Source organism: Epinephelus lanceolatus, chromosome 23 (genome assembly GCF_041903045.1).
Source record: "Epinephelus lanceolatus isolate andai-2023 chromosome 23, ASM4190304v1, whole genome shotgun sequence".
In the NCBI taxonomy this organism is placed as follows: domain Eukaryota; kingdom Metazoa; phylum Chordata; class Actinopteri; order Perciformes; family Serranidae; genus Epinephelus; species Epinephelus lanceolatus.
In genome coordinates, this window is record NC_135756.1 from 5,991,132 (window position 1) to 5,999,982 (window position 8,851).

Consider the following 8,851-nt stretch of genomic DNA (forward strand, 5'->3'; position numbering starts at 1 on the left):
AAAATGCCCCACTGATCTGATACTATCTCTCCGTTCTCACACACTTTGTCTCATTAGCAGCTGAAGAACAGAACAGAAAATAAAGAGCAAAAACATCTGATTTCAAAGATTAGATAAAGCAAGTGTAAAAAAAAAAAAGAAAAAAGACGAGGTTTATCTCTAAGTGTACACGTCCTTGAGTTTCTCTGAAGGCTGCCATATAAGGTCACCCTCTCTTAGGCTCTTCATGTGGTTTAGGTAAGCTGCGAGAGCTGGTAAGACGTGAAGGGGAGAAGAAACGGACAGGGAGCGACAGAGAGAGAGATCATCTTGGCACGACCCCAGAGTCTCCTCTGCAGTGTTTGAGCCCGGCGTCTCTGCAGATTGCAGCTTTGAGCTCGGGGACAGAGACCGACTGCAGTGCAGACACTTTAACTGCAGCAGCAGCTCCACCGAACTCTTCAAACAGGTGGATAGTCACAATAATTAACGGCCGAGGGTTCACCTCTTTTTACATTTATTAACATTATTTTTTAGTTTTTCAAACAAGCCCTAGACTAAAAACAAACATCGAAATCATCCAAACCAATATCATGTTCAGTCATGCTGCACATCTGGTTTTATAAGAGCGTCTCACATACTCCTATACATGTGAAAATATATATATTTTTGTCTTTATACAAACCCAAAAATGTGAAAAAATGACATTTGGCACTTTGCATATTTCATGAAAAGTACAGAAATGAACATGAATAATTGAAGTTACACCAATGCAGGGCAGGCTGACATGGAGAAAATAAATTATCACAACCATTTTAGACCATATACATTCATATCTGTATCACAACAATATTGTAGGGTTGGCTATTGGTGCTTTCACGACATATTTACACAATGAGATTTCCGTTAATAGTCATTATATTCACATCGCTGATTATCAAGAGGGTAAAGGCAAACAATAGAGCAGCTGGAACAGTCTGGTAAGTTCAGAAAATTACATCACTTTACTATAATGCAGCCTTTAAAGCCAGGAAAAGACAACACTCATGACATTTTGATAAACCAAATCCAAGACGATATCGAGTCTCATATCAAGCTATCAATACAAAATCGACAATTAGCCCAGCCCCGCACGTAGTAAGGAGATGTGGGCCATGCATGAACGCATATATGGTTCCAAACACGTTGGGACGCTGCGTAAAACATGTCAAATTTCCTTTTTATTAAACATATTTCACATGAAGTTTAAATCAGTCACTGGTATCAACTCAATAAAACTACTCTGACAAAGAAAATGTCACATTTCAATCCATATAAATGACGTGCAATGAAGTGGAATGAAATTATTGAAAAGTATTGAACATGCTAACATGAAATATACTTGGAGAAGCTTGTGTTTGCAGTGTCAGCTTCAAGATGCCACCTGTATGAAGACGATATCTTTGACATTGACAGTCTTTATATCTATGGATTTTGGGGTCTCAGTATGTGAATCTGGGAAATTTCACCTTTAAAACTTCAACAATTAGTTCCCAAACTCTTCCTGAGTATTGTTAAAAGAAAATGCGATGTAATACCGTGGTAGAAGTGCCTCTGTCGAAACTTTTTTTGGAACATGTTGCAGGCATCAAATTTAGATTAAGTGTACATTTACTGTACAAAAAGCAATGAAGTTTGAACGTTAAATATCTTGTCTTTCCATTGTATTCAACTGAATGTAGGTGGAGACGGATTTACAGATTATTGCGTTCTGTTTTTATTCATGTTTTACACAACTTTTTTCGGGGTTGTAAATTAAAGTCATGTCACAGATCGTACAGGAAATGCACACTTTGTATCCTTAATAGTGACTTGACTAGTTAGACCCTCGAGAGGTGTGACTAACAAACCTTTTAAACTGCAACAGCAGAAATCCAAACAGGTTTTTATACTATTTTTTCTTCCCAGTTTTAGATTTGAGAGGGTTGTACTGCGTAAAAAACAACAGCCACAGATGTAAAGCACATAAATATAAGCTGTATTTAACCATGTGTCACAGCTTGCGTCTCTTCGACCCCAACAGAAGTGATGTGTCATTTTCTGTCACTTGTGAAACGAGAAAAGACGTCAGAGGGCCCAGCGACTGCAGGACCACAAACACAACATTAGCATTAATAACAGGAAGAGATAGGGACAGACAACTTCACACATTGCTCATCTTTTATTTTGATATTTATTTATCTGCACTCTGCATATACAGTCAGGTCCATAATTATTTGGACAATGATACAGTTGTCGTCATTTTGGCTCTGTACACCACCACAATGGGTTTTAAATGAAACAATGAATACCTGCTTAAAGTGCAGACTCTCAGCTTTCATTTAAGGCTTTTTTCAAAAATGTAGTATGAACCGTGTAGGAATTACAACCATTTCTTCACACAGTCCCCCGACTTTAAGGGCTCATAAGTATTTGGACAAACTAACATAATCATCAATTAAACAGTCAGTTTTAATACTTGGTTGCAAATCCTTTACAGTCAATGACTGCCTGAAGTGTTGGACACATAGGCATCATCAGATGCTGGGCTTCTTCCCTGGTGATGCTCTGCCAGCCCTTTACTGCAGCCGTCTGCACTTCCTGCTTGTGTTTTGGGTGTTTTGCCCTCAGTTTTGGCTTCAGCAAGAGAAACGCATGCTCAGTTGGATTCAGGTCAGATGATATGACTTGGCCATTGCAGAACATTCCACTTCTTTGCCTTGAAAATGTCTTTGGTTGCTTTTGCAATATGCTTCAGGTCAATGTCCATCTGCACTGTGAAGCATCGTCCAATGAGTTTTGAAGCATTTGGTTGAATCTGAGCAGATAATGGTGCCCCAAACACTTCAGCTTTCATCCTGCTGCTCTTGTCAGCAGTCACATCATCAATAAATACAAGAGAACCAGTTCCACTGGCAGCCATACATGGCCATGACATAACAGTACCTCCACCATGCTTCACTGATGAGGTGGTGTGCTTTGGATCATGAGCAGTTCCTTCCCTTCTTCCTTCTCTTGTCTTCCCATCATTCTGGTAGTTGATCTTTGTTTTATCTGTCCATAGTATGCTGTTCCACAACTGTACAGGCTTTTTAGATGGTTTTTGACAAACTCTAATCTGGCCTTCCATTTTTAAGGCTAACCAATGGTTTGCATCTTGTGATAAACCCTCTGTATTTATTCTAGTGAAGTCTTGTCTTGCTGACAAGAGCAGCAGGATGAAAGCTGAAGTGTTTGGGGCTACATTATCTGCTCAGATTCAATTAAATGCTTCAAAACTCATTGGACGATGCTTCACAGTGCAGATGGACATTGACCTGAAGCATATTGCAAAAGCAACCAAAGACATTTTTAAGGCAAAGAAGTGGAATGTTCTGCAATGGCCAAGTCATATCATCTGACCTGAATCCAACTGAGCATGCGTTTCTCTTGCTGAAGCCAAAACTGAGGGCAAAACACCCAAAACACAAGCAGGAAGTGCAGACGGCTACAGTAAAGGGCTGGCAGAGCATCACCAGGGAAGAAACCCAGCATCTGATGATGCCTATGTGTCCAACACTTCAGGTAGTCATTGACTGTAAAGGATTTGCAACCAAGTATTAAAACTGACTGTTTAATTGATGATTATGTTAGTTTGTCCAAATACTTATGAGCCCTTAAAGTCGGGGGACTGTGTGAAGAAATGGTTGTAATTCCTACACGGTTCATACTACATTTTTGAAAAAAGCCTTAAATGAAAGCTGAGAGTCTGCACTTTAAGCAGGTATTCATTGTTTCATTTAAAACCCACTGTGGTGGTGTACAGAGCCAAAATGACGACAACTGTATCATTGTCCAAATAATTATGGACCTGACTATATCTCTTCTGAAGCAACATGCACACTCCGTGAGATACTGCTCGACAGAACGGCTGGAGCCCGCTCAGAAAAATAAGAGTATTGTGGAAAAACGGTGTTAAGTTTGCAGGAGATTTGGCGGGGCTGACGGCAGCTGAGGGACAGCCCGGTAACCTGAGAGAGCCTCTCTGCCACCGCTGGACTGCCGCCCATCTCTTTATCACCGCTGCAGCCGAGGCAAAACACACAAAATATGTTTACACCGCACTGATAAGATCCAGCATTCTGCAGCCATGCACGTCTACACTCAATATTAATAGATACAGTAAAGCACACACAATAAGACACCGTAATATTGCCTCGTTGTGGCATTTAAAATCTTTTTTTATTTATTTTTTTTGGGTGCTGTTCAGTGTAAGACGGTCGGGTTGTCACAATAATTGAGACAGATTAGATGAAGTGATTGAGGAGTACAGGATTTTTTATCTTTTGTTCAACTTCTGGTTATTAGTTCCTTCTTGTTTAATTGTTAAAACCCAATATTTTCTCCTCTAAAGGCTGCGTGCAGCTTTACAAATCTGCCAACCTCTCTTTTTTTTCTTCATACATATTTGCTTATCAGATGCAGTGTGAATATCGATTTCCCGGATACGGGGTGATAAGGTCTTTACGAGGCCAGGTCCTCTGTGAGCGCTGGTGAATATTTTATCCAGCGTGGATTATAATGAGTGATTAAGCTCAGTCACAGTCATATCACCACAGCCAACCTTTTTAAATAATTCACCAGCAAAACTGTATCGATAAACACGCTTAATGCGATCCGGGGGTGGGGGGGTGGGTTATAAGCTGCTCGCTGGACGTTGACGCAGAAATTCTGATTTAATGCAAATGCAGCCTCGTGCTTTGTGTAAGTTCCCCGGTAAACAGTTTGAATTGAATACAGTGAGTGTGTGTGAGTGTGTGTGTGTGTGTTGGAGGAACAGACTTTAAGGAGCCTGAGAGGGAGCCATATAATGGTGCCTGATGACAAGGCAAGCGATCTGGGCTACTTGGAGGCAACCATGAGCTGGTCGAGCTGGCCGGCTGTAACCTAAAACACCCAGACAACACCAGAACATCCACACACACACACACACAGACCAAACACACACTGACTGAAAGGCAGACACTCATAGAAACACTAGTTGCTTCTCACTTTCTACAGTAGCTGACAATATACACATTTGCCTTCTGTGACTAAGCATACGAGTGAGGGGGCGGCGGTGGACTCACACACGCACACACACACACACACACACACACACACACACACACACGTTTTCTATGAATTCTCCACTGGTTTTAAAATCACTGGAACTGCTCACATTTTGCATCACAGTTTCATACTTAGAATGTGATTTGCAGCAGTGTGCCTGGTATTGTTTTTGCATCATTTTTCTGTGTAACTAAAGTGACTTTTTTTCTTCTAGCGTGGTGTTGAGTAAAACCATGAGAAAGTCAAAGACACTAAAACAGAAGAAACAACAAAAAAACACTTCAAGGGAATTTTTTTTCTTGGTTTATCTTTCATTGTACTTCAATTCTGCAAATTATGAATTAACGTTCCTTGATAAAACTTTTTTTTTTTTTACATCTTAAACACACGCAGGAGGAGAAATGTGCTGTTGCTGTTACACACACACACACACACACACACACACACTTAAATAAAGCAGCAGGACTTTCTTGTATCCTCGTTCTAAATCAGAGGAACTCGTATAACCCGAGCTTGTCATATTTACAGCCACTATGAAAAATGGCTGCAGACATACGATGGAGGGCAGCACAATGCCGCCACAAGGTCTTCTAAGACAAGTATGATTACTGTTGCTCTTTTGCCCTTTCATGCTGGCTTTTTTTATGGCACACTTTCAACAGTGCAGCACTGGCTGTAAAACCCAGGGCAAAATAATAGAGAGATCAAGACCTTATCACATAAGTTAGGATGGGAAATTTCCCCCCTTATATATATATTTTTTCTCCTGGACCTTTTATTATTCAGGACAGGCAGTGTACAGTGCATGGTTGTGAAAACGGGGAATAATCTCATGCAGCAGATTAAGTGGATTAATTAGGGTTTTATTCATCAGGGTGAATTGGTACCTAAAGAGCTTCCCCCTGCAATGACAAGGATTTTTCACCCTTAATTATCTCGGGCTGTGGAATGCGGTCCTGCATGTGCGGCGCGTCGAGCGACGAGGAGGCATATCACCCCTGCAGTCGACACTGTGGAAATGTGAATCTTTACGCCCGCATAGAAGTGACTTAGCTCTCTATCTCTCTTTATTTTATTTCAACTGCTTTAAAAAATGCTTCCTTTCCTGTTGTGTTGCGCAGCCTGTCCCCCATGTGAAGTCACGTCAGACCGCAAAACTGTTATCATGCCATCGAGCCCCTCCTCAGGCCCATCTCTTATCTCCCCATCATTTTCCACTCACCGAGCCCTCTCACACACACACTCTCACTCTCGATCTCTGCCTCTGTCAATAACCAATAGTTGTTCGAAAACCACCTAACATACTTCATATACGACCACATGCGCATGCAGTTGGCATGAGAACAGAGAGACATGTCTGTGAGGGTGCTAATAAAGAGAATTTCACTTGTCGTGTTTAAAGTCATACTGTGAGGTGGAGGCTTCTGCGTGGTGCCTTTGAATTACGCAAAAACGTGACAGGTAAAAATAGACAAAGAATTTATGTGGAGAAATTACATTTATTTACTTATTTAGATGCTTTTTCACATTTAAAAAAAAAAGTATTTGGGGGCATTTTAATTTAAAAGAAGAAGCAAAAGTGCAAAACCTGTAGCTACCTAATAAAATACAAAGTTTGACATCATATGCAAACAAGAGTACATTTATTAGACGTGCACATATAAAAAGCTTCACCCTAATAACCAAACAGAGCAAGCACACAAGCCGTGTGAGAGGCTGCAGGAGAAGAAAAAGTTTAGTCCTGAGTAATTTCTAAAAGCACAAATTAGATAAAGCTGATTAAGATAAAATCGTATTGGAATTTCTGTACCACTAATGTGAAACCAACGCATGCCGCCACCGGTACTGTACACTGTTCAAGGCGGGCGGGAACAGTTCTTCATCCTTCTTTCTTTAAAAAAAAAAAAAAAAGTGGTGAAAGTGGGTTTTAAGGCCCATTCAGGGCGAGACAAGAGCGTCTCAGAGACTTTCTCAAGTTCCAGTCTCTCCAGCACAAAGAGGCCGGGGAGGAGCCGAGCATCACCGAACAGGCAGATAACGAAGTCGGGGTAAGGATGGGGAGGGAAGGTGGTGGTGGTAGCAGCAGTGGAGGTGCAGGTGGGGGGGGTATAAAGAGGGGATAGATGGGTACCGGGGTGGTGGCGGCGGGGTGGAGGGATAAAGGAGGGTGGGCATTCACCGACCAGGTCAGACGTAATGCTTGACTGGCGAAATGTCTGATACACATCTACGGTCTTTAGTCTCCCCTCAGCTGACTGACAGGCCGCTCTGTGAGAGGAGGTGTGTGTGTGTGTGGTAGGCCTATACTTGCATTAGTGTAAGAGCGAGAACAGTATACTGTATACATCTCCGGTGTCAGGTGAAAACCTTAATAAAGCTCCGCAACATCACATTTTATAAAACAAATTGGTTCAGATGGACGACACATTTGTGACAGGATTTTTTTGGTGGGTTTATGGATCTAAAAACGTGTCTCAACACAACTTATTTGCATTAAAGCATATTGTGATCATGAGATTAACAACTGAGCACTTTGGTTATCTTTAAGAAGAGGAAATAGCATTAACCACGACAGCTGCAACTAGCAACTGAAAGTGATAAATGCTAATAGTGAGGGATGAGTATACAGATGAGGACTGGTTTGAACATTATATGCGATGGAAAAATACACTTTTCATCTCACTGATTTCTTAAGAATAAAAGTTAGAGCATGAAAATAGGTCGTATTGTTGGAAAAAGTGGCGTAAAACTGCAAAATATGCAGGATAATAACGAGAAATATGAGTTTATGAACAAAAATAATTAACTTGATAAATATACGTTGTTCTATTAACATAAATACATTGGGTTTTTATTGGGCCGTTGAATAGGTAATCTTAGGTCGTGCGTCTACCTTGAGAAAAAGTCACTAGTCTGGCTCTCGGTGGTCTGACTGCAGTTTCTGTGGCATGTGAAGGAGAGCAGCCACTTAACCCTTTCACGTCACTGTGTGCAAAGGAAACAAAGGTCAGATTTTGTTGCTGCATCGATGACTGTATCGCCCTGAGCTCTGTGACCCAGAATGGCTGGTATGGAAGATGACTTGTAGTGAAAACTTCAAAGGCCTCAATCGATGACTGACATTTTAATCTCCTTTATCGATTGTGCCTCATACAACCCTCGCTCCATTCGTCAGCAAAGTTTGTTTTGTTTGTGTTCATCATAGGTGGCACAAATACATCAAACAAAAAACTTCAAACGTGTGAACTGTACTGTAGTTTTTTTTTCTTGTGAGGACATACAGTAGCTCTTATCTTCAAGATTTTGGAAGATTAAAATTGCTAAGAGAGGCAACCAACAACATTAAGAAAACTATTTGGTTGTTGATTGTAGCGCTCTTCACGTAGTGTTTCTCATATCATTGATGTATAGCTACAAAATTTTGAAATTTTAAAATGATTCAACCACTAAACCTTTCTACAATTGTAAAAATTAAAGCTACACTCAAATTAAGTAATTTAAATTTGGTCCTATGTTGTAAAATTAAAATCTAATTCAACAGAGAATTCATATATTTTTTATTATTTGAATTTCTAAAAAATTTTTTGTAAAACCTTTTGAAATATGTAAATGCTAGATAGTAAAAATGCAAAGTCGCTTAAAATTATTTAAACAGTCACAGTACAGACTGTGTTTACATGGTGCCCCATTCAGTAAATGTCTGAGTTACAAAAGTTACAAATCTGTAAATGTATATATTTTTTGTGGGGTGAAAATTTGTCGT